Source organism: Myotis yumanensis, unplaced genomic scaffold, assembly GCF_028538775.1.
Source record: "Myotis yumanensis isolate MYYU_CA2020_CCGP unplaced genomic scaffold, mMyoYum1.0.hap1 SCAF_7, whole genome shotgun sequence".
In the NCBI taxonomy this organism is placed as follows: Eukaryota; Metazoa; Chordata; class Mammalia; order Chiroptera; family Vespertilionidae; genus Myotis; species Myotis yumanensis.
The window spans coordinates 79,473,014-79,494,234 of NW_027223758.1; the positions used below are offsets into that span (position 1 = coordinate 79,473,014).

The 21,221-nt window shown below is 37.4% G+C and overlaps 2 pseudogenes; one reads left to right on the forward strand and one right to left on the reverse strand.

Moving 5' to 3' along the window:
* Positions 1-7,553: 7,553 nt before the first annotated feature.
* On the reverse strand, positions 7,554-8,031 carry LOC139014673 (U1 small nuclear ribonucleoprotein C-like; annotated as a pseudogene).
* Positions 8,032-12,109: 4,078 nt separating this feature from the next.
* LOC139014728 (U6 spliceosomal RNA) lies at positions 12,110-12,206 on the forward strand (annotated as a pseudogene).
* The last annotated feature ends 9,015 nt before the right edge of the window (positions 12,207-21,221 follow it).

The following is a 21,221-nucleotide window of genomic DNA, read 5'->3' on the forward strand; positions in this document are numbered from 1 at the left end:
CACTGCTCTTGCAATAACCTTGTTCAGTTGACAGGTGGGGACCAGGAGGGCAGAACTGTTCTCTTTCTCTTTGCCCCTGGAGTCACTCAGTGCTATTTGTTGTATATAACTGCCTACATACACAGCTGATTGGATACAGAGAAAAATCATCTAGGAAAAAGTACTGAATTGATTATCAGGGAAACTAATAATTACAAACTCTGGCAAATTTTAATTTTCAGAGACTGTGTCAAGAATTGCATTTATTTTTTAAAAGAATATGCAATTAGCTGCAGTTATAATAAGATAACTATTATTTCAGTAATAGTTAGACTGCATCTTAGTTGTCTTTTGTCAAACTGTAGATAATGACCTGTCCTCATGAAAATAGAAGAAAATAAGCCTTTGAAAATAAACAGAAAGGAGCATGGTCTAATTGAGATGCCAAGTTTGCCCCCAAATCTGTACTCTAAATGGCATATTCTTAGTGGATTGGTATTTTCAAAAATTATTTCTAAATTATGGGAAGAGGTAATTAGGTGTCAGCTGGAGATATTTCAGAGTTTTCCATGACAATTTTGACCTAGATCTTATACCCAACTTCCAAATAATTGTAGAGTTAATCTTTCCCAGGGAAGATTAAGTCTCCAATAAAGGAATAACCTGAAGATTACAGCACATGGTTTCAATGAAGGAATCTGGACCTTTAAGAAGGTGGGCATTTTACAGTCAGATCCACCATCAGATAACTATTCATTTTTTGACACAAATTATCTAACTTCTCCATGTCAGTTTTCTCCCCTATACAATGGGAAAATAATGCCTGTACCTTTTGCAGGAATTCTAAGGTGTCGAGTGTACGTTTTTAATGAAATAAATAATTGGAAAATGTAATTATATTTAGCAATGCAGGGCTTGCATTATTGTGTGCTATATATTATCATAATCTACTCACCATTGTGGACCTGGTTGACATGAAATATGATATATTTTTTTAAGTTTCTATTTTCAAAATTGGCTTACAGCTTGGATATATTTGAGTAAAGCAGCTCTTCCTTATGTCCCCAGTCAGATGGCTCTTGAGCATATAGTGAAGAGTGTGAACGGAGAGGGTGGGGAACATATTAAAAATTCAAACTCCCTAGAGATATTTTGGCTTTAAGTATATTCTCTAAAAAGAAAAAAAAGAAAAAGGAAAGAAAAGAAAAAGACGAGAGTCTCTTTCCTTGTCTATTAAGATATTTTCTATGGCCAGATTTTCATTAAGTGCTGCTAAAAAATAAATGTTATTAATGACTCCTGAGCTCTGATTGAGTATATAAACTGTCTGAAGAAGGCATCTGCCTTTAAAGAGAAGACCCTCACCCTAAATGCTTTCTTTTATTGATTGTTGCTCTGTTTCAGATTCTGCTTTTCATTTATGTCATCCATCAGTGTATATGGGATCACAGAAATGATCATTCAGGGAACGGGCCCTGTTTGGGTATCAGTAGCTTAAGGAAGCCAACCAACAAGTAACATTTGGTTTCTGAGATCAGGGTGCCATCTTCCTGGCACTGACGAAGACAATGAAATATTCATGAGTTTCTTAAAGGCTTTTGGAAAGAATGTGTGCTGGGATGGAACATTAGTGAGCCAGTCTTTTCTGGTTTCATGCCAGGCAGGGACTGTTAAATAATTAAGGTGTGACAAGCCAGAGTTTGCACAGGAGGATGTGGAGAGAAGCAGTCCTTCAGCATTGGAAATGTTCCCCTGCCATATTAAAATGAAGACCAATCTGGTCCAAGTTCTCTTATATTTCTTGTAATTTTCTCTTTAAAGCCTCATAGCACCCCATGCATTGAATTGTATTTGATAAAAAGCTGCTGAAGGAACATTGAACTGCTTCAAACATGTTTGGGAATCATTCAGTTAGTCTTTACTGAGTGCGAACAGCATTCTGTTAGTCACTGGGGAGAAAAAAAGGACTATTGTACCTTAAGATTTCTGCCTTCTAGTACCCCCAGATGAAGTAAAAATTATGGGAAAATTACTCTGTAATTAATTGTTAAATTGTGTAGAAATTTATTTATTTATTTATTCATTTATTTATTTTAATTGGATTTATTGGGATGACACCCTCACCAACACTTGTTTGTTGATTGATGGTAACCATTCTGACAGGCATGAAGTGATATCTCATTGTGATTTTTTAAAATATATTTTGTTGATTTTTTACAGAGAGGAAGGGAGAGGGATAGAGAGCTAGAAAGATCAATGAGAGAGAAACATCGATCAGCTGCCTCCTGCACATCTCCCACTGGGGATGTGCCTGGGACCCTTCAATCCACAGGCCAACAACTCTATCCACTGAGCCAAACCAGTCAGGGCCTCCTTGTGATTTTAATTTGTAATTCTCTGATGATTAGTGACACTGAGCATCTTTTCATATGTCTGTCTGTTGGCCATCTGTATGTCCTCTTGGATAAGTGTCTAATCAAGTCCTTTGTCCATTTTTTAATTGAATTGTTTGTTTTCTTAGCATTGAGTTATATAAGTTTTTTATAAAATTTTGGAGATTAACCCCTTATCAGACATATCATTGGCATGTTCTCCCAATCAGTGGGTTGTTTTCATTTTGTTGATGGTTGGTTTCCTTTGCTGTGCAAAAGGTTTTTGTTTGATATAGTCCTATTTGTTTATTTTTTTTCTTTTGTTTTTCTTGCCCAAGGAGCTCTATCAGAAAAGCTATTGCTGTACAAAATTTCTGAGATTTTATTGCCTATGTTTTACCCTAGGATTTTTATAGTTTTGCAACTTACATTTAAGTCTTTGATCCCTTTTTTTATTCTTGTGTATAGTGTAAGGAGGTGGTGTAGTTTCATTTTTTGCATGTACCTGTCCAATTTTCCCAATACTATTTATTGAATAGACTGTCTTCACTCTATTGTATGTTCTTGCCTCCTTTGTCAAATGTTAATTGACCATAAAGGCATGGGTTTATTTCTGGGCTCTCTATTCTGTTTGGTTTATCTATATGACTGTTTTTATGCTGGTACTATACTGTTTTGATTACCATGTCCTTATACTAAAGTTTGATATCAGGTAGGGTTATACTCCAACTTTGTTCTTCTTTCTCATGATTGCTATGGCTTTTCAGGGTCCAGTGTGGTTTCATATAAGTTTATGGAATAGTTGTTCTAAAATTGTGTAGATATTAAATGCTTAAGGGAGAGATACACTGAGCATGTTGAGTCAAGGAAGTTTTGACTGATGATGGGGGACTTATCTTGGACCCTTGGAGAACGTATTAGACTTGCAAGAGCAGATGAAAAAAATAAGGGTTCATCTTAAGAAAAATAAGAAAATGAACAAAAATACAGAGAAAGGAATGCACAAAACAAAAAGAGTGCAAATAGTATATGATGCCAGATCCTCAACAGACATAGAAAATAGCATCCCTAGCCCTAGCCGGTTTGGCTCAGTGGATAGAGCGTCAACCTGCAGACTGATAGGTCCTGGGTTCAATTCCAGTCAAGGGCATAAGCCTGGGTTGCAGGTTCAGTTCCCAGTGTGGGAAGGGGGCATGCAGGAGACAGCCGATCAATGGTTATCTCATCATTGGTGTTTCTATGTCTCTCTCCGTCTCCCTTCCTCTCTGAAATAATTTTTTAAAAAAAATAACATCCCTATTTTTCACAGAAAAATATATAAATAAAGTGAGTCTAAGTTCTAAAGGAAACATTGAGTTATTTGAGCAAAGTGTTGGCTCACTAGAGTGTTCAGACTCTGATAGGTAAGGTGTCTCCATAGGAGAGACTGACTCAGTCACTCAGCAAGGAGAAAAATTGAACCCTGAGGAGTTTTTATGTGTGTGGATCTTTCATAGCAGATCATGAAAGCAGACATTTTTACAGCTTTACATTAAATATGCAAAATCTCCTGGTTCTTTCATAAGAGAAAATATTCATGCTGTTTCCCGTGGCCACCTCTACACTATTCTCAGAGTTGTCAGTCATGGCTTTCTCTGCACGTCTGGGCTTTGTAGATCTTTAACAATTATATTTGCTTTGCTTTCACTTAAATAGCTAAGCATTCACTCTGCACAGGGTTTAAAAACCCATCTCTCTCCCTCTCTTTGACTTACAATATAGTTTAGAGAAATATATGAATAAAAATATTTATAAAATGTCATTCATCATTTATCAGTGAAAGAAATTATAGCTAGCCCCATCTGGGTAGTTCAGTTGGTTGAAGTGTCATTCTGATGAGCCAAGGTTGGAGGTTTGATCCCTGGTCAGGGCACATACAAGAATCAACCAGTACATGCATGAATGAGTGGAACAACAGGCTGATGTTTCTGTCCCTCTCTCTTTCTCCCTTCCTATCTCTCTCTACATTAAATTAAAAAAAGAAAATAAATTACAGCTAATATTTCAGTGAATTTTCTTTGAGCTATTTTACCTTTTATGGCATGCATAGACTATCTGTTTATTTAGTGATTTAGTACAATTGGAATCCTGCCAAAAATAATTGGTATCCTAACTTTCCCCCTTTGTGTTACCTTAAAAAATGTTTACTAATCTCTACATGACATACTATAATTTATTAAAATAGTTCTTATTCTTAAATATTTAAATGTTTATAAAATTTCATTATTGCAGTTAAGACTTTGATAAGTATCACTGAACATCAATCCATATTTCATTGCTTATTTTACTGGGGAAAATTGCCAGATGTGAAGTGTTTGGATCAAAGTGTATCAACATTTTTGGTGCTTTGGGCACATATTGTCAAACTATTCTCCTAAAAATATCAATTTGTCATCTGTTCAATGTATGAGAAGGTGCTGCTATTTCATAAAAGATTCCTTGTCAAGTGGATTTTTTCTTTTAAATAGATATTTTCTAACTTTATAGATAAAATAAAGTTGAACATTTTTCTTTTATTTAATGGATATTTGTGTACTTGTGTTTGTATGTGTATATGTTTGTGTGTAACTGAGTTGTTTCATCATGATCTTTGCCCACTCTTCTATTTCTGTGAGTATATTTTAGTAACTATTAACAAAAATTTCTGTTTTAAGGTCCCCATAAAACTTCTAATAATGATATATTTGATCCGGAGATTAATTAAAATTAGAGCATCATTCCTCACAGGTATAATTTCATTCTTTTATTACTTTTCCCCCCTATTTTTTTCATTACTCTATGAAGTAGAGTCCTTTTTTTTTCTAACCTATCAGTGTAAAAATATCATTTTCATCTGTTTTTCTTATATCATTCACAGGTTAAAAAAAGTCTTTCCTTAAGTAAGAGAAACAGGGGCTCTGACCTCACCATAACTTGCACATTTTTTTCAAATAACATCTAATTTTCAGAACTGGCAAGGTGGAATCTTATTATTCCAAAATGGACTGAATCATTCATTATAATGTGGCAACGAAAATAATAGTGTTTTTATGTTAAAAGAGTGTATATGGAGACTCATAAGTAAGATCCCTAATGAACCCACCTACATCATCGTTGTCATCTAAATATCTCATTATAAGAAAACTAGGGGCCCAGTGCACAAATGCATGCACCTTGAAAGGAACTGTGGGCTGCGAGGCTGCAGTGGGCACAGAGGTGGTCTCAGCCTATCCTCTGCACCCCCACTCGCCCCCTCCCCCTAGAGCACCTGGTCCTCTGTCTGCTGGCAGCCCTGGCCACTGCTCCCATGTGCTGATGATGCTGGCCCCCGCTAGTACCCACTGCCTGCTTGCTGGCAGTGGGTGCAAGCAGGGCTGGTGCTGGCAGCAGGTGTGAGCGCTGGGCAGGATGTGGTGCGCAGGAGCAAAATATTTTCAATAACCACCAGAGGCTTGCCCGGATGATAGCAATTGGCACCCCTCCTTGGTCTGGCACTCCCGCTCACCTGCTTCACCATCCCGCCGTGGCCGATGCCTGCCATGTTCTGCACTCTGCCGCCTGCTGCCAATGCCCACCATGTTCCGATGTACCCCCTGGTGGTCAATACATACCATAGCGAGTGGTTGTTTGATCTATTTGCATATTTGATTTTTATATAGAGAGAGATGATCAGTTTTCAGTGAAATAATGTCGGAGACCATAGTTGAACAAGACTGTTTGGAGTTCAACTCTAAATGACTTTCCTCTGTGGTGGGGTAACAAAATTCAGCCTTGGTTTTAGTCGTGTGGAGGGAGCAACATTTGAGAGGTCTGGATAGAAAGATCTCAAATTTCTCACTGCTTCAAAATGCCCATTGTCATTGGGAATGTCAGAGAAAATACCCAGATGGAAATGTTATCATATTCATGAAGAAACACACAAGGCCCTAGCTGGTTTGGCTCAGTGGATAGTGTCAGCTTGCAGACTAAAGGGTCCCTGTTCGATTTGGGTCAAGGGCACATGCCCTGGTTGCGGGCTTGATCCCCAGTAGGGGGTGTGCAGGAGGCAACCTATCAATGATTATCTCCCATCATTGATGTTTCTATCTCTCTCTCCCTCTCTTTTCCTCTCTCTGAAATCAATAAAAATATATTAAACAACAACAACAAAAATAAACATACAGGTACACATGAATAAAAACAATTTCCCTCACTATTATAAATTAATTCCAGAGAATTCACCTTAAGATGGATTCATCATGGAATCCACATAAGAAAGAATATGTTAGTGATAGTTAATTTGCTAATGGGTTACTCATAACTCTTTTAAAAATATATGATTTTTCAATTATTATTGACATTCAATGTTATTTGTAAGCCTTAATAAGGCAGGTCCAAGGGCAGCATTTTTGTAAGTTCCTTCTAATGAGGTAATGTATCAATGTAAGGCAGTGCGGAGAGCTGATCCTGCAGTTGTAGTCCGTAGCTCCTGGTCATTGGAAATAAGCACATAGCTCTCGTGTCCTCCTACACTTAAAATCAAGCTGCTCTTGACCCTAAAATTGCTTTCTCCATCTTCTTGACCTTAATCCATTCTTTACCAGCTCCCTCTTTTATTCCTGGCTTTACCCAAATCCTCATATCTGAACTCAGGGTTCCTCTTGCTTGACTTGTACTTATCTAACCTAATGTTGCTCAACTTAGTCAACTTGATTAATCTTCTCTATTTTTTATTCACAAACTAGAAATCTGGCTGCTCACACCCAACATCATATCTATTAGCCAATCCTCTCAATTTACCTTTAAAATATCTCTGCCACCTGATTTTATCCCAGCACCTCCACTGTTGCCACTCTTGTCTACAGCCCAGCATTGCTTTCCTGGTTTGTTTCAAATATCCTCTGAAATGGTCACCCTGTTTCCACCATTGCTCCATAGGACATTCTGCAAGATCCTTACCTTCCTGACCTCATTTTTTTTTAAGTAAAAGAGTTTACAATTTTATTTTCACATTTCACAATACAAATGAAAAAAAAATTTTTTTGTCTCACTACTCCCCTTCAAAACTATTCTCTCTTAGATAGGAAGAGGGAGTGAGTCTTCCTTGCCATGCTGTTAGAAAACACCCAGAGTCATAGCACCACGATCTCCTGGTGAAGTAGAACAAGTAATAGAAGCCTGATAGAAAGAGGCTCCCCTTTCTCCTCATCTGTCTGGTTGAGTCATTCTGAGCTGAGTGGGCATAATCATGGGATAGGCAGGAGTTCTCAGCATTGGAGGCCCAGGCATCATTGGCATGTGCCCTCCCATAGGCGGCCTCATTCCAGGAGCAGGTCCCACTGGCATCACCCCAGGAAGAGGACCCATCATTGGCATCCTGGGAGGGCCCCCCATATGGGGTGTTGGCATCATACCAGGCGAGGTGGACCGGAACACTGCGGGGAGGTGGGATCATCGCCCCTGCAGGAGGTGGAGCAGAGAATGGAGTAGGAGGTATCTATCTTTCCTTGCGGAAATGCTGTGGTTGTTTTGTCAATCAGGCTCTGAGCCTGCTCTTCCATCCGTTTCTGATAGTAGTCTTTACATTCTCTTTGTGTTTCCTACCACTGCAGTGTGTCTTTCTCACAGAAGGAGAGTCATGAGTGAGTTATGTATTGCAGGGGTCGCAATAAGACTTGGGCATGTTGTTCTACAGGACGTTGGCCACTTCGTTGGCCACTCTGCCACCATGCCGCCGGAAATGACCCTGACTTCATTTTCTATTAACTTTCATCATTTCCATTTCAGTTGCAGTGGCCTCCTCAGGATTACTCAAACTTGCCAACACAATGCTTATATTAAAATCTTTGCTGTGCTGTTCCCTCTACTGGGAAGGTTCTTCCCTGGAAAACTTCATGACCATTTTTTTGAAAATATTCCTTATGTATCTCTATCCCCCTTCTCTGCCTTATCTTTTATCATAATATTTCTTATCAAACAGAGCATGTATTTATTGTTTGTGTCTGCTAGATTGCAATCTGAATGATGGCAAGGATTCTTAACTTATTAAAAAATGTGTGTTACTTAAACTCCCAGTGTTTAAAACACTGCATGGCACAGCATTGCCCTATATGAAAAACTGGTGAATGAAGGCAGGTATTAATGAATAAACAAATGTCGTTCTACCTCTATCTTATATCATTTGTTGGAAGTAATAACACCTAGGCCTCTCAAATACTTAAATATTAAAAGAAAATTTCAGTCTTACTCTCAGTCTAGTTGTCCAGGAAGGGGAAAAAAAAAAAAGACAATTTGCTATGTACCAAGTCACCAGATGCCCAATAGGTAAGAGGAGTATTTATGGGATGATATATTTATTTACTCATATCTCATCTTATCCCACTCCTTGAGGCAACTTAAAAAGATAAGGGGATGAAGTTAGTAGCTAGGGAAGTGAGCAAATGGAAAACAAGATCAGGAAAGTATTTAATTAGAACATACAACTGCAGGCAGAGTTTGCCCCTTAAGCTTTAATTGTCCCAGTTTAGGAGCTAAGGGAATACAGATCAGCTCTGGATTCACTGTGCCCATGAAGACAAACAAGGCACTGCAAGAAGGAGAACTTTGATCATCTTTTCATATGTCTGTTGGACATCTTTATGTCCTCTTTGGAGAAGTATCTATTGGGTCCCTTGCCCATTTTTTTAATTGGATTGTGTGCTTTCTTGGTGCTGGGTTGTATAAGTTATTTATAAGTTTTGGAACTTAAACACTTATGAGATGTACTATTGGCAAAATTGTTCCCCCATTCAGTGGATTGTGTTTTCATTTTGTTGATGGTTTCCTTTGCTGTACAAAAGCATTTTAGTTCAATGCAAATTAAATCCACAATGAGTTTTAGTTTTATCTTATGCCTATCAAAACAGGTATCTGAATTCTAACCCTGACTTTTGCCCTCTGCCTCACTTGAATTTGGTCACCTTTATGTTTCATTTATTGAGAATCTATTTTTTAGCAAGCATTTCTGTATATTTGGGATAAAGTGAGGAATAGATCCACACTGTGCCCTCACATAGCTCAAGTTCATAGAGTTGTGGCAAATAAAGTTGAAAATTTGAGATTTTCCTGTAGCTTATGGAATAATTTCTTGGCAAACTCAGTGACCTTCTAGGCAGTTGACAATCCACAAGACTATTTCGTTTTTTGCTTCAAGTTGCCAACTCAAACCAGAGCCTTATTTCCTTAAGGGTCAGCCTTTCATGTCAGGCTCCCCTGTGCTCACCCTGAGAACCAGCCCTGTGGTCAAGTGTATTAACAAGTCTGAGGACCGTTTCAGGTATTCCAGCCACGGTCCTCCTCTGGCCCCTTCCCCATTCTCCTGGCCCACGCTCTTTTATTGCTGCACTAGAGAGATGGTTCCCCGCACTTGAAAGACAGGATGAATTCAGTACAACTTAGCTCTAATACTCATCAGGAATATGACCTTGCAAAATTATTTAACCTCTCTGATCCACAGTCTGTAAACAAGATGATATTCCTTCTTCCAAAGGTTTCTATGAAGGTCAGAAAAGATGAGATAATATTCTGTCACAATGCCTGGCATAGAAGCTCCTGTTTTTCTTTTTCTCAGTTCTTATGAACATAAGTATGGCTGGTACATGATGCCTGAAGGATGGAAATAGAAATGTAGGAAAGTAAAAGAGAGTTCACTGAATTTATAAATTGGAGTGATTTTACTGGAGAGTACCCTTAAGTAAGTTATGAAAGCTGTGAGTTATTAGTAACATTTGGGACAGAATGACCTATACTTGGGGAAATGCAGATAGTGATGTAGTTTTCATAATCATTCTTGCCTATTATCTTGTATTCACTTTACATTACAAAATGCAGTGACCTAAATTCTGCATAGGAATAAATTTACAATAACTAAGAACCACCATGACTTAATTGCTTTGAATTCAAATCTATCAAGATGTTTATTAACCTATCTCTGCATAGCACCCATGTGAAACATTTGGCAATTAAATATAAAATTACAGAAGAAAAAGCTTTTCTAGAGAGGGAAAAAAGATAATTTCACTCATTTTTCTTTGAATAATGCCAGTTTCTGTGGATGCATTTTTGAATAGCACTGAAGGTTGGGATGCCATTGTACTCTTTAACTGTTGATTTGCAATTGAAATCCTTCAAGTAGTATAGTCTGAAGTGACAATTTAGTTATATTTTTATTCAGTCAGTCCCCCACACTTGCTGTTCCTGAGGCTATGAGTCTTTATTAAGGTTATAAAATGCTTTGACCTTCATAAAGGGCACAGTGACTTCCCTTGAGGTCCGCAGCATTAATGATGAGGTGAAATGCAAAATCATTATCTGAGAGCAGCATCTCTCCTACCACAGAAGCCATTCAAATCATCCAATTGAAAGGCAAACCCATCCAAAAGCTAATAAAGAATTCTCGCTGGCAGTTGAAATGTTGGACAGATTGCTTTTCAACCTATGATAGGATGTTAACTGGGAGACAGCCAAATGATGATGCTGGTTCACTCTATTCCACCCTTGAATGCTGGGTAATTGATGCTCTTTGGGTCCAGGGGTCAAAAGTTGTTGGTGAGTTTGCTGTGAGAAACTTCATTGTGGCAAAGAACCAGTGGCGAGTGTTGAATTCTTGCCGTTGTTTCAGCACCAAAGGCTTGGAGAGGAAAGTCATGCTTCATTCAGGGTTAGCGTCACAGTTGCATTCAACTGTTCATGAGAACTTGTAAGTGCATCGGCGGAAAATTAAATACTGACAACATGAGAAAAATGTCACTTCTGTGAAAACCAGCTTATAAACAGAAGGTCTTACTCTTTTCTTCCTAAGACAAGGCAGTGTGCACTTATGTATGTAATGCCCATAGGTGATGTGGAGACAAATACATGTCTCTAGCAAAACCAAACTGTTTATTTCAGCTCAGATTTGAGGACTATATTAAAAAGTGTTTCAAGTATTTGAGAGCTAAAAAGTCCATCCCAATCAGACTTTGCCCTACCTTCAAAACATTTTAAAAGAATTCTTTATGAATAAATCAGAATCCAAATTCCTTTTTGTCAATTAGCATATTTATAATGAGGTAGGTGTTCTTGGGCTTCTATTGAATAACACAGCTGATTTGAAATATACTATCAAAAAACAAAGAATGGCCCAGCCAGCATGGCTCAGTAGTTGAGTGTCGAACTATGATCCAGGAGGTCATGTTCAATTCCCAGTCAGGGCATATGCAGGAAGCAGTCAATTAATGATTCTCTTTCATCATTGATGTTTCTCTCTCTCTCTTTCTCCTTTCCTCTCTGAAATCAATAAAAATATATTTTTGAAACACAGAAACAAACAATATCCTAGTTAAAAGGGCTCTAAAAAATCAAGTTTTCATGGGTTTTCATGTAGTTTACGAGTTCCTGGAAAACCACCTGTCTATAAAGGTGGAAATGTAGGTTGATAATCATTTTCAATATTTCATAAAACTTGCTGGGAATCATATATGTACTAGTTGGTATGAGGACCAATTTCATTTGTTTTTGACTGGCTTGTTACCAACTCAAGGCACAAGTAACACTGTTATCTGTGTTCTCAGTGCAATTTAGAAGCTCTGGTTGGTATAAAAGTGACTTAGAAGGAAATACATAGAACCTGAGTTTTGTTTAGACTAGAGTGCTAAATGCTTAATGACTATGTAGTTCTTGATTCTGTTGAAGCATTTTCTCATACATACTAGGCATTAAAGCATAAAAAAATAGCTCTGGTATCGCTTCAGCAGCACATATACTAAAATAAGAATGATACGAAGAAGATTAGCATGGTCCCCTGAGCAAGGATGACCAATTCATGCATTCAATATTTTTAAAAGGATAGGCTATTCCAACACATGGACTATTTTTGTATTAGAATTTTCTAACTTGTAATATGCAATTTTTCTTTTTTTTAAATATATTTTATTGGATTTTTTACAGAGAGGAAGGGAAAGGGACAAAGAGTTAGGAACATCGATGAGAGAGAAACATCAATCAGCTGCCTCTTGCACACCCCCCACTGGGGATGTGCCCACAACCAAGGTACATGCCCTTGACTGGAATCGAACCTGGGACCCTTCAGTCCGCAGGCCGACGCTCTATCCACTGAGCCAAACCGGTTAGGGCTGGAATTTTTCTTACTGTCCTATAAGTCACTTGGGCATTGGTCAATTATAAGAGATTTCAATTTTAGTAATTATGAGCTACATTGAAAAATAATTGTACTAAAATTAACTTCCCTATTTTTATTTGGTTTTAATTTTTAAATGTTTGTTAAAAGAGACTGTTTTGAGGGAGGATGAGGCAGAGGGGTGGGCAATTTCTTTTGTAAGTGTAAAATAAATGGACACACATTGCATGCAAAGAAAACAAATCAAGACAAAGCAAAAAATCCCATAAATAATAGCCCAGACTGAGAACCAGGAGAGTTGGCTTCTGGTAATGACTTAGTAAATGTCTATGATAATTTTTAAAAGTTGTTTGAGATTTCAATTTCTAGTCATACCAGATCATCTATAAGGCTTCTATAGGTTTTAACTTCAATAATGAAGCTATATTCTTATTGCTGAATATGCTTATTATTCACAAGAAAGGTACTTAGGAGATCGTGACCTTGGAGTTATTTGTGTTGGGAATTTGGGCTTATTGAAAATAGAAATCCTGAGTCCTAAAGACCCCACAATCTCACTTGTGGCAGTGATAAGTTTTTTAAGGTCATAAATGACTAAATCTTTTTTTTTAAAATATATTTTATTGATTTCTTACAGAGAGGAAGGGAGAGAGTTAGAGAGTTAGAAACATCGATGAGAGAGAAACATCGATCAGCCGCCTCCTGCACATCTACTGGGGATGTGCCCGCAACCCAGGTACATGCCCTTGCCGGAATCGAACCTGGGACCTCTCAGTCCGCAGGCCGACGCTCCATCCACTGAGCCAAACCGGTTTCGGCCTAAATCTTTAATAAGGATAATTTTAAGGAAAATTTACCTTGGACCTAGAGATATACTTTTAATGCTAAATGCCACAAGTCAAAATGAAGATATGGAATTTATGAATATCAATTGTAGATCATAGATAAAAAACCATAATAATAGAACAATCTCTTATCAAAACAGATCAAGTGGACAGACCACAAATAATTAAGGAGCCAGAAGACCTAAATAACATAATCAACAAAATAGATGTTATCATCATACACTAAATTGTAGGCTCTGCTGATAGAAAATGGACTTACTTCCTTCTCAGGTGCTTATGGAACATTTACAAAATTTTTCATGCACTAGTTCACAAGGAACACACCAAAATGTTCTATTACCAACAATATTTTCTGATTACAATGCTGTATAACTAGTAATTATTAACAAATTAAAAAATTAAAAGCCCCTTCCACCAGGAAATATTTTTGAAACCTTCTATTAGACAACTCTTGGATGAAACAAGGAAATACAGATTGAAACTACAGAATTAAATCAAATAATCAAAGCACTACATAAGCAACACCTGGGTACTTAAAGCAGAGGTCAGAGGAAAATTTGTAACACAAACTCTTCCACTAGTAAAATGAAAGAATGAAAACAAATTAAATGCCCAGCTCAACAAAACAGAGAAAAAGTCAAGCAAAAGACAACTCAAGAGAGGGAATAAGAAAAGCACAAGTTAAGAAGGTAGGTTATTACAGAAAAGCCCTAGATTTGGATGTGTGAGTATCCCTGTATGTGTGTGTGTGTGTTTGTGTGTTTGTGCAAATGCGTGTGCATGGATGGATGGGGGAGAATGGAGCAGTGTCCTCTTTCAGACTTGAGGAATTCTATGGAAAACACAGTTTTCACTAGGCAAGAAAAAATATGTATGTGTGTGTAGAAATGTGTATGTGTATATATACACACATCTGTGTTGTTGTTTTTTTATGTAATTCATTGTTTTACAGCTTGAAGTTGTTAATATATGTGTTTTTCATACCTGAACTGCAATAACTTCTACTGAAATGGCAAGTGAGAACTACTGACAAACAAAAGCTCCAGTGAGTGGCTGTGTTTATCTCTGGGGCAGTGATAATTGATTAAGGGACCCATGATGTGTAATATCTGCACTAGCCACAGTGCTGATGGTAATAAGAAAACAATGGACATTACTCCTGAGCAAATGAGTCAATGTCGAATTTCTTCAGTTATGTTTGGGTTTCAGAATTATATTCTTAGAGGTTTCTTAACACCCAATTCACTAAGATTCTTGAATAGAGTAAGTGTGGAACACTTTATTCTTACACCACCTTTTTCTAAAAGCACTTTCACAAAGTGCTTTATTAAAAAAAATTACATCATAGCATAGAAAACATTTTGATTCGATGAGATGAAAAAAGATGACATAGCCCAGCTCAAAAAAAACAGAGAAAAAGTCAAGCAAAAGACAACTCAAGAGAGGGAATAAGAAAAGCAGGAGTTAAGAAGGTAGGTTATTACAGAAAAACCCTAGATTTGGATGTGTGCATATCCCTGTATGTGTGTGTGTGTGTTTGTGTGTTCAGTGACTGAGCATTGACTTATGCCCAGTTTGGGTGCTGGATCCCAAGTGTGGGGTGTGCAGGAGGCAGCCAATCAATGATTCTCTCTCATCATTGATGTTTCTAATTCCCTCTCCCTCTCCCTTCCTCTCTGAAATCTATCTATCTATCTATCTATCTATCTATCTATCTATCTATCTATCTTTATATCTATATATCATCTATCTATCTATCTATCATCTATCCATATATATAGATATAGATATTTTATTTTTTTTAATTTTTTTATTTTTTATTTTAAAATATATTTTATTGATTTTTTTATAGAGAGGAAGGGAGAGAGATAGATAGTTAGAAACATCGATGGGAGAGAAACATCGACCAGCCGCCTCCTGCACATCTCCCACGGGGGATGTGCCCGCAACCCAGGTACATGCCCTTGACCGGAATCGAACCCGGGACCTTTCAGTCCGCAGGCCAACGCTCTATCCACTGAGCCAAACCGGCTTTGGCAGATATAGATATTTTAAAAGATGACATAGAATATTACTGTAACTCAAAGCTGAGAAGAATTGCTCTGAGGGTTGAAATCTTATCTTATATATCAGGACCCTGAATATTACAGATTTTCAGAATATCTATTGACTAAATATACCAGCATGAACAATTGTTCATTTTTAACAATTTCGTTTTTCCTTCTTCAGACACATTAAAATTCATCAATTTCTTTTATTGTTTATATCTCCATAAAATGATAACCCTCATGAACACAGGAATTTGAGTTCTTTAGCACTAGGCTGAAATTAGGTTTCCTAGTCCAAAAAAATAGTTTAATTAATTCACAAACTTTCTTCATTTAAAACAAATTTATCCTGTGTCTTTGATGCTCACTATAAATTGTAGTCATGCTTCATTCTAATATATTCTATTACTATTTGGGGCCTCAGAAGATTTAAAGGATGCCAATTTCCTGTACAATTTATCAGACAATATTCAGCAGTGCTGTTTAGAGCAAACTTATAAAAATATAACTTACAAAAGATTTATCACATTGCTTGCATTTTAACATGTTTCCAGATTCAGTAACCTAGTTCCTTTCTGCCTTCTTTTGACAAGAGTAGGTTTAATATTAAATATTAACTCTCTTCTCCATAAAAATACATACATATTACTTATTTAGGACGCATGTGTTATACATTTATTTAGAGATTTTCATACTCTACTGCAATGCTTATATAAGGATCATTTATCCTTATTTGATATGATTGGCTCTCCTTATAAATTTTTTTTGGCAGCTCTGTCACCCACCCCTGCCAAAAAAAAAAAAGAAGAAGAAGAAGAATAGGGACCCTCCTTCCTTGGTGGGTGAGGGAATTATCTGCTTTGCTTTAGCACCTCTCTATTTGCTTCTCCAGAAAAATGACCTAATTAATTTGATGAGTCCCTTTCCAGGAGACTGGCCTGGGTGTATATTCTCAGGTGTTAGGTTTCTATGTGTTCAAAGGGTGTTCCCTGCTGTGATGTTTCATTTCAGGTGTCAATTTGGCTGGGCTATGGTGCCGTGTTGTTTGGTCAAACATCAGTCTAGATGTCCTTGTGAGATATTTTTTCTAAGTTTGATTAACATTTAAATCAGTAAAACTTAGTAAAGTAGATGGCTATTGATAATGTGAGTGGGTCTCAGTAAATCAGTAGAAGTCCTTAAGAACAAAAACTCAAATTTCTATAAGAAGGAATTCAGATAAAAACTTTGACATCAACTCTCACCTGATTCTCCTAGTAGATTTCAGATCAATCAGCCTCTGAGATCCTGTGAGCCAATCCACACACACACACACACACACACACACACACCCACACACACACACACCCCACCTCCCACCATGCCTCCTCCTTTTTCAGCAATAAAGAACGGAATTTCCCTCAGAGGGAGGGAAGCTCAGGTTCTGGGCTGTGGCCCAGTCCAGGGAATCCCACGTTGAGTCTTATTGGTTTCTGGAGAAAATATCTTCCCGATGTTTACAGCTCCTTACAGTGAGAAGGGCAGGATGGGTGACAGGACTTTTTGGATGAAGCCAAGTATCTTCATGTAGAACCCTAAATCCTACCTGATCTGCAAACATATCTTAATTAAATCTGTTGCAGGGGTAGGTGGGTGGTGGCAGCAGCTCTCTTTTGCCTGAAGCTAAGTCTCTATTACAAGATGGAATCACTCTGGTCAAAAGAGAGGCACAAAATCTCATTGGCACAAAACCTCTTCTGTTCAGCTCTCATTCTGTGACCATCACTGAGTTATTAATGTTACTTACTTACTTAAAATCATTAAATTCACACCATGATCCTGTGAAGTAAACTTTATCATGAGAACACTCGAGATCACACAGCCCCTAAGTGTGGCTGACACACATCCCCATGAGGGAGCATACCCCTCTCAGCTCCCCCAGTTGCTCTGCTGGCCAAGAGGATGGAGGTCCCACAGACGCACATCAAAACTGAGGACTGGCCTTAAGTTTTAAGTCTCTGTAGGTATTTGAATTATATTCTTCTCAATACTTATTTTTTCTAAATACCCAATTGGTTAGGTGTCCACTGAAGTTCATGTTCTCATTTCTGGCAAAATTACAAAGTTGGCTTAAGATTCAGCTCTTAACAGAGATCACATATCCCAGCCTCCATTGTGGCTGGGCATAGCCATGTAACTGAATTCTCACCTGGCCCATAAAATTTGCATGTCTTAGTGTAAGTACTCTCTCTTTTTTTCCCTACTGGCTGAGATGACCAGAACATGGCCACTCAGAAAGTCATTTGTTGAAGATGGCATAGCCACTGTCCTTCAGGTCTCTGAATCATAGCATGTAGGGAGCTATCCACTACCCCAGAACACCCACCATGGGCTATTACATGAATGAGAAATAGACTTTTTATTTATTTTTTATTTTTTTAAAATATATTTTATTGATTTTTTACAGAGAGGAAGGGAGAGGGATAGAGAGTTTGAAACATCTATGAGAGAGAGACATCAATCAGCTGCCTCCTGCACACCTCCCACTGGGGATGTGCCCGCAACCAAGGTACATGCCCTTGACTGGAATCGAACCCGGGACCCCTCAGTCCACAGGCCGACGCTCTATCCACTGAGCAAAACCGATCAGGGGTAGACTTTTTATTTTTTAAGGCACTGAATTAATGTTGCTTCTCTGTGTCTGCTGAACAGCTTAGTCTATTCTAACCAGAGTACTCTGTTTATATTTTTAGTTAATTTAATTAGCATACAGGATTTGAGTATGTAAAAATATGATGCACTGAAATAAATTTGTTTCATTGGTTATTTATGATTCAGTTGATATCTGTATGCAGAGCCAAAAATAACTGTCAGGTCAATAAATTGGGGAAGAAAGTCCACCAAATTGGTTAGTGGTCAATGTGTAGAAAAATTAACTGGCAATTTTTGACTGATTTTTCCTTTCTGCTCTATCTTAAAGTAGTTTGTGGACCCAGTGCCAGATCAGGTGTGTCCTCACTGCAGACCAGCAGGAGTATTTTTATTCTTTAGCTTCCCTTAAGAACAAAGCTATATTCCAAATTTATCTCAAACAAATCATATTTCTAGAAACATTAATAACAAAGAACATTGAAGACAAATATCTTCAGCATTTCTTTGTGTAATGCATATATATCATCACCCAAGGATATTTTTCCCATTGATTTTTAGAGAAAATGGAAGGGAAGGGGAGAGAGTTACTTCGATGTGAAAGAGACTCATCAATTGGTTGCCTCCCACACGTGCCCCGATCCAAAACCAGGGATTGAGCTCGCAACTGAGTTATGTGCCCTTGACCAGAATTGAACCGAAATCTTTCAGTCTACAGACCGACACTCTAACCACTGAACAAACCGGCCAGGGCTGTAATACATATTTTTGACATCATCTTCTGTAATGTCTTTAAAAAGGGCATTACTGAACAGTTTGGTGAAGTCTTGCTAGAAACCTGGACCATGGATATATGAGCTCTCACCGGCATTTCTAACTTCCTATGAATATGACATAGGTATTTTCAATGTAATAATTATTACAGAAAGATGTTTTAAACTTACAATTTTTTTCTTTCCTCACATAACAGCTTAATCTAATGTCTCAACAATAAACTTAATTTTGTTTAATGATCTTGGAACAGGTGGGCACATATTAAGAAATGTCAAATTCCATCAGCCTGGCTGAACATAGATATTCCATGTGGTGATTTTCAATGCAGTTTAAGGGAGAAAATGATGATCTGCCAAAATAGCAACATAGTAGTGGGTAATTTCAGTTGTCATATCTCACTTTACCCCAACTAATTTTTTTTCTTTGTTTCCATCTTCTACGTTTATTCTTCATGGCTCTGGGATTCTCAGCTGTGCTATATAAGTTATGAAAATGTCCATTGGATCCTAGCATACTTTTAATCAAAACCCATTGATTGTACCTAATGAAAAAAAATATCAAAACCTTCAAATTTTCCCACATGGTTAGATGCATGCCTCCACAACTCCATGTTGTACTACTATATGTTTTTATCATTCTCTAGACATTTTTTGGTCATTGTTTTAATGGTTTGAGCATTCAAAAAGGCCTTTATGAAACTTTTAATAAGGTGTCCTGCTCTAGCTGAGCACTTAAAAAATTGCAATTTACTTCTGCGTCTGATTGCTTAATATTTGTTAGTTCTCTGCAGTGAATGCCTACTGCTTTTCCTGCTCTATATTTCCTGTGAGCAGAAATATCTTTCTAAAAACTTCCTTCCCACCCCACCTATGTGATTTCTCCCAGAAATGTATTTTATGTAGTTATAACTCTACACAATTACACTTTTCTAGTAAGCAATGGACACCTCATTCATGCACCTTCCTCTAGTCACAGTTGATTGGAACACGGAGCAATCAGAATGATTTCCTAGGATTTTTGAAACTGCAGTTAGTAGAATCCACCCTTTTCGAGTGGAATTATGTTGCTTTACAGCCATTTCCCCATAATTTGGTGACATCCGGATATCTACAATGGGAGAGAATGAGGCTGTCATGCAGAAAGAATCAGATGTGAGAAAGGACTGAGAGCACTGGTGGTATTTGAGTGCCAGATGCTAGTTGTTCCAGAATCGGGTAACAACATTGACCTCATAAAAGGTGCTCTAGTATCTCTGTTGACTTTACTCAAGTGAGTTTGGGTTGGATTGTTGTTATTGGCAAGTAAGCTGCACAAAATAACTTTTTGGCCAGGATTCTCAATTACCCACTCCCCCCGCCCCCCAAGAACAAACATCTTCATGTGGTTTTGTAAAGGAGGCTCTATTGCTAAGAGTGTATTGAACTACAAAGGAACCAACTATTAATAATCTTACTTCTATGATTTCTTCAATTCACTCTACACCTTGAATATTTGTGTGAAGGTTTTTGCTTTCCTTTGTTTTGAAATCTAGAAAGTGTCCAGACTGTGGAATTTGTAATGTGTCTTTAACTGATGAATTTGATACTTTATTCTAAAGCCAACCACTCTAGATTTGTGTGTGTGTGTTCTCTTCCTTTCTTTTGTATATGTTTTTATGTTCAAAATATTTTTATGAGTTCTCTTCTATCCTCCCAAAATGCAAATAGACCCTTACTTGAAAACAGATTGAAAAATTTTCTTCTTGATAAAATTTGTTTTCCTGATTTATCACATTTAAATTTCCTAAGTTCTGTTGTCTTGGGGAAGGGTAGAAAGGAACCCAGTTATTTTGGCACTTTTTCCTGAAAATATCCCACTAATGAAGGCTCCAGGGACCCAATTGAGCAATGTAAAAATGTAGACTCTCCCCATCTCTCAAAATTCCCAACCTGGGACCAGGCTCTTGCTGCCTCGCCATATGCTTAGAATATTTCAGGGAGTAAAGTCATGTTGGAACCATATTTCCCACTGTTTCACTGTGATTGTTTATACAACAGATGCAGGCAGCCCATAAACCCCAGGAATAACTATGAGGAAACATCTCTCATGACCAAAGGCACCAAGATACAGTCTAAAATGCTTGCTTAAAAAACAACATATAGCATTCTTTTGACCATTTAAAAAATGTTATTTTTTTAAATAATATGATTGGAAGTTGATTAAACATAAGCCTGATATAAATAAAGGTTGCATAATTAGATCAGAAAATAATAGTAATAATTTCTATAATAACATGTGATTAATCTCTGATAGTTTGAAAACACTTTCTTAACCATTCACACATTTAATATGTTCAGAAGGATAACATTTTAGAGATGAGGAAAACAAATTTAGTTGGAAAAAGTGATTGAATAAGTATTGATGGATGAAATACAGGGCATTC